This window comes from Aotus nancymaae, unplaced genomic scaffold, assembly GCF_030222135.1.
Source record: "Aotus nancymaae isolate 86718 unplaced genomic scaffold, 86718_ANA_hifiasm-v0.15.2.pri h1tg000028l, whole genome shotgun sequence".
In the NCBI taxonomy this organism is placed as follows: Eukaryota; Metazoa; Chordata; class Mammalia; order Primates; family Aotidae; genus Aotus; species Aotus nancymaae.
The window spans coordinates 34,521,841-34,531,502 of record NW_026988441.1 but is presented as its reverse complement, the minus strand read 5'-3'; positions in this window follow the sequence as shown (position 1 = coordinate 34,531,502).

Sequence of the window (9,662 nt, the reverse complement as noted above, 5' to 3'; positions counted from 1 at the left end):
GGGGAGGCGGGACTCCCGCCTCTGATCTGCCTCCTGGGCCTCACATCTGAGCTCCAGAGAGGGACCTTGTTGAGGGCCTTGATGGGGCTCTGTATTCACCCACATTCCCCAGACCTTGAGGTCACAGCACCTCCTCTCTCATCTGGAGCTCCCCTGCCTTCCTAACGAGGTCCCTCCTCTATTGCTCTGCCTTCCTGACATTCTATCTCCCACCTGGTGTTGAGAAAGCAACTAAATCCAAGTCTGAAGTATTTGTAAATAGCAGGGCCCAGTATCATGGGCCTGGCACCTGTAGTCCCAGCTCCTTGGGAGGCTGAGGTGAGAGGATCAGAGCCTGGGAGTTGATGCTGCAATGAGCCGAGATTGCACCTGTGCACTCCAGCCTGGGCGATACAGTGAGACCCTGTTTCCAAAAAACAAAGATGCCGGGCTCGGTGGCTCATGCCTGTAATCCCAGCACTTTGGGAGGTGGAGGCGGGCAGCTCATTTGAGGTCAGGAGTTCTAGATCAGCCTGGACAACATGATGAAACCCCGTCTCTACTAAAAATACAAAAATTAGCTGGGCGTGGTGGCTTGCACCTATAATCCCAGCTACTCAGGAGGCTGCAGCACAAGAATTGCTTGAACCCGGGAGGTGGAGGTTGCAGTGAGCTGAGATTGCACCACTGCACTCTTGCCTAGGCAACAGAGCAAGACTCTATTTTTAAATAATTATAATATTTATATAATAGTGAGACCCTGTCTATAAAAATAAAAAAGAAAGAAATATTTGTCAATAAATCATATTTCTGGCCGGGTGGTTCACACCTGTAATCCCAGCACTTTGGGAGGCCGAGGTGGGTTGATCATTTGAGGTCAGGAGTTGGAGACCAGCCTGGCCAACATGGTGAAACCCTATCTCTACTAAAAATACAAAAAAAATTAGCCAGGCATGGTGGTGTGCACCTGTAATCCCAGCTACTCGGGAGGCTGAGGCAGGAAATTGCTTGAGCCTGGGAGGCAGAGGTTGCAATGAGCTGAAATCACACCACTGCACTCCAGTCTGGGTGACAGAGTGAGATCCTGTCTCAAAAAAATAAAAATTAAATTAAATTATATTTCTTTTTTTTTTTTTTTTTTAATTTGAAACAGGTTCTCACTGTGTACCCCAGGCTGGAGTACAGGGATGCAATCTCAGCTAACTGCAGCCTCCGCCTCCCAGGTTCAAGCAATCCTCCCAGCCCAGCCTCCCTAAGAGCTGGGAGCACAGGTGCACATCACTGTGCCTGGCTAATTTTTTGTAGAGACAGCTTTTACCATTTTTCCCAGACTGGTCTGGAACTCCTAAGCTCAAGGGACCTGCCTGCCTTGACCTTCCAAAGTGCTGGCATTATAGGTATGCCCCACTGCAGCTGCACCCACCAGTAGCATTTCTGATAAAGAACTATTTCTGGGCTGGGCATGGTGGCTTATGCCTGTAATCCTAGCACTTTGGGAAGCCAAGGTGGGCAGATCCCTTGAGGTTGGGAGTTTGAGACCAGCCTGGGCAGCATGGCAAAACCCTGTCTCTACTAAAAATACAAAAAAATCAGCCATGAGTGATGGCACACACCTGTAGTCCCTGCTACTCAGGAAGCTGCAACAGGAGGATTGCTTGAGCCGGGGAGATCGAGGTTGCAGTTAGCTGAGATTGCACCCCTGCACTCCAGCCTGGGTGACAGAGAAAGGTCACCTACACATACATGTTTAAGGAGCCTCTGTGGCCCGGCGCGGTGGCTCATGCCTGTAATCCCAGCACTTTGGGAGGCTGAGGCGGGCGGATTACGAGGTCAGGAGTTTTGAGACCACCCCTGACCAACATGGTGAAACCCCGTCTCTACTAAAAATACAAAAATTAGCCAGGCATGGTGGTACGCCCCTGTTATCCCAGCTACTCAGGAGGCTGAGGCAGGAGAATTGCTTGAACCCAGGAGGTGGAGGTTTCAGTGAGCCGAGATCTGCTTTTGCACTCTCACTTGTTGCCCAGGCTGTAGTGTAGTGGCACTATCTGGGCTTACTGCAACCTCTGCCTCCCAGGTTCAAGCAATTCTCCCGCCTCAGCTTCCCAAGTAGCTAGGATTACAGGTGCCCACCATCACACCTGGCTAACTTTTTGTATTTCTAGTAGAGACGGGTTTGACCATGTTGACCAGGCTGGTCTTGAACTCCTGACCTCAAGTGATCTGCCTGCGTTGGCCTCCCAAAGTGCTAGGATTACAGGCATGAGCTACCACACCTGGCCTCCAGCTGATTTTTGACAGCCACATTGTTGCTGTAGTATCCTTTCTCCACCTGATGGCAATTGTCTCTGGTTCTCCTCATTCCCACAGAGGTTGTTGAACCACAGCACCAGTAACACTGAGAATGCTAAGGACTCTAGCCCAGGCTTTCTCCCAGGTTCTCTGGTGTGTGCCCTCCTGGTGACAATGAAATTGAAGCTAATTGCTTTCATTGGTTGATTCTCTGATCTTGAGTGGCTGTGTCCACAATTCATTTTTTTTTTTTCTGGTAGGAATAACTCCTTTTCTGCATCCATACTGTATAGAATCTGTCCTTTTCAGATATCCTGGGATGAAAAGATATGGCTTCTTTTTTTTTTTTTTTTTTTTTTCCTGAGACAGGGTCTGGCTGTGTTGCTCAGGCTGGAGTGCAGAAGCGTGATCACGGCTCACTGCAGCCCTGACCTCCCAGGCTCAGGTGATCCTTTCACCTCAGCCCCACTAGTAGCTGGGACTATAGGTGCATGCCAGCACACTTGGCTAATTTTTAGAGATGAGCTTTTGACATATTGGCCAGGCTGGTCTGGAACTCCTGGGCTCAAGCAATCCTCCCACCTCAGCCTCCCAAAGTGCTGGGATTAAAGGGGTGAACCACTGTGCCTGGCTTTCACTCTTCGGCTATTAAACAATGAAGGTAGTTATTGATCTTATCTCTTTCATATTCTTCTAAGAACTGAGAGCGAGAGGGCTGTATTGAGTTTCTTCATGCACCAGGAACTGAGCTCTGAAGATGATCTTATTATTATCATTATTTTTTGAGCTAGGTTCTCACTTTGTTGCCCAGGCTGGAGTGCAGCGGTGTGATAGTGGCTGACTGCATCCTCTGCCTCCTAGGTTCAAGCAATTCTCCTGCCTCAGCCTCCTAAGTAGCTGAGATTACAGGCGCCTGCCACCATGTCTGGCTAATTTTTGTATTTTTAATAGAGGTGGGGTTTCACCATGTTGCCCAGTCTGGCCTTGAACTCCTGACCTCAGGTGATTCTCCTGCTTCAGCCTCTTAAAGTGCTAGGATTATAGGTATGCGCCAGTAGGCCCAGCTGAAGATGATCTTATTAAATTGCTGTTCTGACAATCATAGATTAACACTGTTCCTTTCCTTTATTGTGAAAAAATTAAACTTGGCTGGGCATGATGGCTCACACCTATAATCCCAGCACTTTGGGAGGATCGCTTGAGCCCAGGAGTTCGAGACCAGCCTGGGCAACATAAGGAGACCCCTGCCTCTATTATTTAAAAAAAAAAAATTAAGAAAAAAGAAAAAACCCTCTAAAAGCCTTTTGGGAATCCTCAATAAAAACATGGGACACATTCGGCTATGTACATGTTGAAAGATTTTTTTTTTTCTGAGATGGAGTCTTGATTTGTTTCCCAGGTTGGAGTGCAGTGGCGAGACCTTAGCTCACTACAGCCTCCACCTCCCAGGTTCAAGTGATTCTCCTGCCTAAGCCTCCCTGAGTAGCTATGATTACAGGCACTCGCCACCACGTATGACCAGCCTGACCAATATGGTGAAACCCCATCTCTACTAAAAATACAAAAATTAGCCACGCATGGTGGCAACTGCCTGTAGTCGTAGCTACTCGGGAGGCTAAGACAGGAGAACTGCTTCAACCTGGGAGGCAGAAGTTGCAGTGAGCCGAGATTGTGCCACTGCACTCCACCCTGGGCGATAAATCGAGAAAACTCGATCTCAAAAAAAAAAAAAAAAAAAAAAAAAAAAAAGGAAAATACAAACTGCATCTTTGATGGATCTGGGTGGTGGTGACTCATGTCACAGAAGGAAGAACAAGCAGAACTTGTGTGCTTCCACTGAAAGCATGGATGCCTTCCAGGAAGCAATCTCACCGACAAATCCAAAGTGAATCTAACAGTTTCCAGCAAGTCAAGTTCAGCTGACAGAGAACACATTACTCCATACCATGAAGATGACATCATATTGGCGAAGTCAACAGTATAGGCCAGGTGCAGTGGCTCATCCATGTAATCCCAGCACTTTGGGAAGCAGAGGCAGATGGATCACCTGAGGTTAGGAGTTCGAGACCACCCTGGCCGACATGGTGAAACCCCATCTCTATTAAAAATATAAATATTAGCCAGGTATGCTGGCCCCACACCTGTAATCCTATCTACTCGGGAGGCTGAGACAGGAGAAGTGCTTGAACCCAGGAGGTGGAGGTTGCAGTGAGCCGAGACCGTGCCACAGCACTCCAGCCTGGGTGACAGAGCAAGATTCTGTCTCAAAAAAAAAAAAAAGAAAGTCAATAGGACAAAAAAACATAGTTTCATCAACAAATATGTTGCAAGGGGGCAAAAGACAGAAAGAGGAACCCACGGACCAAAAGAGACTTAGAGAGAACTGGCCTCCACCAATGCAACTGGGGACCTTGTTTATATTTTTATTATTAATTAATTAATTAGTTTTAAGGAGCAGGAAGTTTAATAGGCAAGAAAGAAGGGGGAAGAAAGAAAGAAGCAGCTCCCCTGTACAGAGCCAGAGGGAGGGGGGCTCCAAAGCCAAGAGACAGAATCCCCCTTTTTTTTTTTTTTTTGAGACAGAGTTTCACTCTTGTTGCCCCGGCTTAAGTGCAATGGCTACGATCTCAACTCATGGCAACCTCTGTCTCCCGGGGTCAAGCGATTCTCCTGTCTCAGCCTCCTGAGTTGCTGAGATTATTGGCATGTGCCACCAGATCAGCTAATTTTGTGTTTTTATTTTTTTATTTTTTTTTTAAATAAAGACAGGGTTTCACCATGTTGCTCAGGCTGGTCTTGAACTCCCCACCTCAGGTGATCCGCCCACCTTGGCCTCCAAAGTGCTTGGATTACAGGCGTGAGCCACCATGCCCGGCCTAATTTTGTGTTTTTAGTAAAGACGGGGTTTCTCCATGTTGGTCAGGCTGGTCTTGAACTCTCGACCTCAGATGATCCTCCTGCCTCAGCCTCCCAAAATGCTGGGATTACAGGTGTAAGCCACCATCCCTGGCCTGTATTTTTATTTTTTTATTCCATTTTCTTTTTTTAGAACTAAAAGAGACTTACAGGCGAGGCATGGTGAATCACGCCTGTAATCCCAGTACTTTGGGAAGACAGGCGGGTGGATCGCTTGAGGTCCGGAGTTGGAGACCAGCTTGGGAAACATAGTAAAACCCTATCTCTACTAAAAATGCAAAAATTAGCTGGGTGTGGTGGCAGGCACCTGTAATCCCAGCTACTCGGGAGGCTGAGGCAGGAGAATCACTTGAACCGGGGAGGCAGAGGTTTCAGTGAACTGAGGTTGTGCCACTACACTCCAGCCTGGGCAACAGAGTGAGATTCTGTCTCAAAAAAAAAAAAAAAAAAAAAGAGAGATTTACAGAAAACTGGCCTCAACCAAATGCAATTGGGGACCTTGTTTGTATTTTTATTTATTTTTTATTCAATACTGAAAAGAAATGATCTATTGGCTGGGCGTGGTGGCTCATGCCTGAAAGCCCAGAACTTTGGGAGGCCAAGGTAGGAGGATCATTTAAACCCAGGACTTTGAGACCAGCCTGGGTAAGATGGCGAAATTTTGCCTCTACAAAAAATACAGAAATTAGCTTGAGCGTGGGAGGCAGAGGTTGCAGTGAGCAGAGATTGCCTCACTGCACTGCAGCCTGGGCAATAGAACAAGACTCTGTTTCAAAATTATGGGGACGGTAAATAACAGCTCAGTGGTTGCCAGGGATTAGTGAGAAGGGAGGGATGAATAGGCAGAGCATGAATGACTTTTAGGGCAGTGAAACTACTCCACGTGATACTATAATGGTGGGTTCATGCCTTACACGTTTGTCCAACCCCACAGAATGTACAACAGCAAGAGCGAACCCTCATGTACAGATTTCGGGGGAAAATGATATGTAAATGTAAGTTCATATTTTTTTTTTGTGAGAGAGTCTCGCTCTGTCGCCCAGGCTGGAGTGCAGTGGAGCTATCTCGGTTCACTGCAACCTCCACCTCCACCTGCCAGGTTCAAGTGATTCTCCTGCCTCAGCCTCCTGAATAGCTGGGATTATAGGTGTCCGCCACCATGCCTGGCTAATTTTTGTATTTTTAGTAGAGATGGGGTTTCACCATGTTGCCCAGTCTGGCCTCGAACTTTTGACCTCAAATGATTCACCCTCCTTGGCCTCCCAAAGTGCTGGGATTACAGGCGTGAGCCACTGTGACTGCAGAGGTTCATAGATTCTAACAAATGTATCACTGTGGCACAGGATGTAGACAGCAAGGGAGGTTGTGCAGGGGGGTAGAGGGGGAGGGAGTATAGGAGAACTCTGTATTTTCCACTCAGCTTTGCTATAAACCTAAAACTGCTCTAAACAAATTGAGCTGTTATCCCACTATTCAAGAGGCTAAGGTGGGAGGATCACTTGAGTCCAGCAGTTTGCTGGGCAGCAGAGTCAGACCCTGTCTACAAAAAATTTAAAAATTAGCCAGATGGCCGGGCACAGTGGCTCACACCTGTAATCCCAGCACTTTTGGAAGCTGAGGTGGGTGGATCACCTGAGGTCAGGAGTTCGAGACCAGCCTGGCCAATATGGTGAAACCCCGTCTCTCCTAAAAATACAAAAATTAGCCAGGCGTGGTGATGTGTGCCTGTAATCCCAGCTACTCAGGAGGCTGAGGCAGAAGAATTGCTTGAACCCAGGAGGCTGAGGTTGCAGTAAGCCGAGATCATACCACTGCACTCCAGCCTGGGTGACAGAGCCAGACTCCGAGGGAGCCTATAGTCCCAGCTCCTAGGGAGGCTGAGGTGGGAAGATCAGTTGAGGCCGGGAAGACAAGGTTGCAGTGAGCTGTAATAGCACCACTACACTCCAGTGTGAGTGACAGGGTGAGACTCAGTCCCCACCCCCATACAAATTTTTGGGGGATATTTAACTGCCTTTCACAAATGTGTCTGACTTATAATCTATCTCACCATCTCAGGTCACACAGGTTAAGTAGAAACACTTTGCCAAACACCAGAATAACAATAATACTTTTTTTTTTTTTGGTGAGACGAAGTCTTCCTCTTTCGCCAGGCTGCAGGGCGGTGGCATGATCTTGGCTCACTGCAATTCTGCCTCCTGGGTTCAAGCACTTCCCCTGCCTCAGCATCCCAAGTGGCTGGGACTACAAGCACACTCTACCACGCCTGGCTAATTTTTTTGTATTTTAGTAGAGATGGGGTTTCACCATCTTGACCAGGATGGTCTCCATCTCCTGACCTCGTGACCCACCCACCTCGGTCTCCCAAAGTACTGGGATTACAGGCGTGAGCCACCATGCCTGGCCAATACTTTTTTTTTTCTTTTTTGAGAGAGTCTTGCTCTCTTGCCCAGGCTGGAGTGCAGTGGTGTGACCTCAGCTCACTGCACTCTGCCTTCCAGTTCAAGCAATTCTGCCTCAGCCTCTCCAGTAGCTGAGATTACAAGCACATGCCACCATACCTGGCTAAATGTTTTTTTTTCAGTTGGAGTTTTGCTCTTGTTGCCCAGGCTGGAGGGCAATGGCATGCTCTCGGCTCACTGCAACCTCCACCTCCTGGGTTCAAGTGATTCTCCTGCCTCAGCCTCCCAAGTAGCTGGGATTACAGGCACCCACCATCATGCCTAGCTAATTTTTGTATTTTTAGTAGAGAAGGGATTTCACCATGTTGGCCAGGCTGGTCTCGAACTCCTGACCTCAGGTGATCCACCTGCCTTGGCCTCCCAAAGTGCTGAGATTACAGGTGTGAGCCACTGTGCCCCACCAATTTTTGTATTTTTAGTAGAGACGGGGTTTCTCCATGTTGGCCAGGCTGGTCTCAAACTCCTGACCTTAACTGATCTGCCCACCTTGGCTTTCCAAAGTGCTGGGATTACAGGCGTGAGACACTATAGCCAACCAACCTCATTTTAAAATTTTTCATTTAAAAATAATACAGATCAGGTCTTCTTATATATTGCCCAGGCTGGTCTTGAACTCTTGGGCTCAAGGAATCTTCCTGCCTCAGCCTCCCAAAGTGCTGACATTATAGACATGACTCACTGTGTCCAGCCAACTATAATATTGACTGTTAAGCACTTGTTTGCATGTCTTTCTGCTAAGCATTTTACAGACACCACCTCATGAGCTCTTTACATAAATTCTATGAAGTAACAAGTGTGAAGGTCCCATAATGGAGGACTAAGGCCCAGAGAGGTGAAACCATTTGCCTGAAGTCACACAGAAATGTGAAAGGGTGAAACTGGCAGTTCAATCTATGTAGCACGTGACTGCCCCAACCAAATACTTTGTGCATTCAGCAACTAGTTATTGGCCGGGCATGGTGGCTCACGCCTGTAATCCCAGCACTTCGGGAGGCCGAGGCAGGTGGATCACCTGAGGTCACGAGTTCGAGACCAGCCTGGCCAATGTAGTGAAATCTCATCTTTACTAAAAATACAAAACTTAGCTGGGCATGGTGGTGGGCACCTGTGATCCCAGCTACTCAGGAAGCTGAGGCAGGAGAATCTCTTGAACCCAGGAGGTGGAGGTTGCAGTGAGCCGAGATTGTGCCATTGCACTCCAGCCAGGGCTACAAGCAAGATTCCATCTCAAAACAAACAAGTAGTTATTGAGTGACTTCTGTGTACCAGGTACTGGACTGGCTGTTGGTCTGGGAGTAGGTAAAAGTGTAATAGTTGAGGCCTGGTGCGGTGGCTCACCACTGTGTAATCCTAGCACTTTGGGATGCTGAGATGGATGCATGGCTTGAGCTCAGGATTTTGAGACCAGCCTGTAACAACATGGCAAAACCCAGTCTCTACAAAAGTACCAGAAAAAAATTAGCCTGGTGTGGTGGCGCATGCCTGTGGTCCCAGCTACTGGGGAGGTTGAGGCTGGAGGATCACTTGAGCCCAAGAAGCAGAGGTTGCAGTGAGTGAGATCGAGCCACTCCACTCTAAGCCTTGGTGACAGAACCAGACCCTGTCCAGAAAAAAAAAAAAAAAAAAATTAAATTGTTGTATCCTGGCTGATACAGTGACTCAGGCCTGTAATCCCAACACTTCGGGAGACCGAGGCGGGTGGATCACCTGAGGTTAGGAGTTCAAGACCAGCCTGACCAACATGGTTAAACCCTGTCTCTACTAAAAGTACAAAAAATTAGCTGGGCGTGGTGGCCAGTGCCTATAATCCCAGCTACTCGGGAGGCTGGGGCAGGAGAATAGCTTGAACCCAGGAGGTGGAGGTTGCAGTGAGCCGAGAGATCATGCCATTGCCCTCCAGCCTAGGCAACAAGAGCAAAACTCTGTCTCAAAAAATAAATAAATAGTTGAATCCAACTACCTCTTCAGTGTCTCATGCTAGCTGCAGCCCACAGGAGACCAGACCCCCAGCTA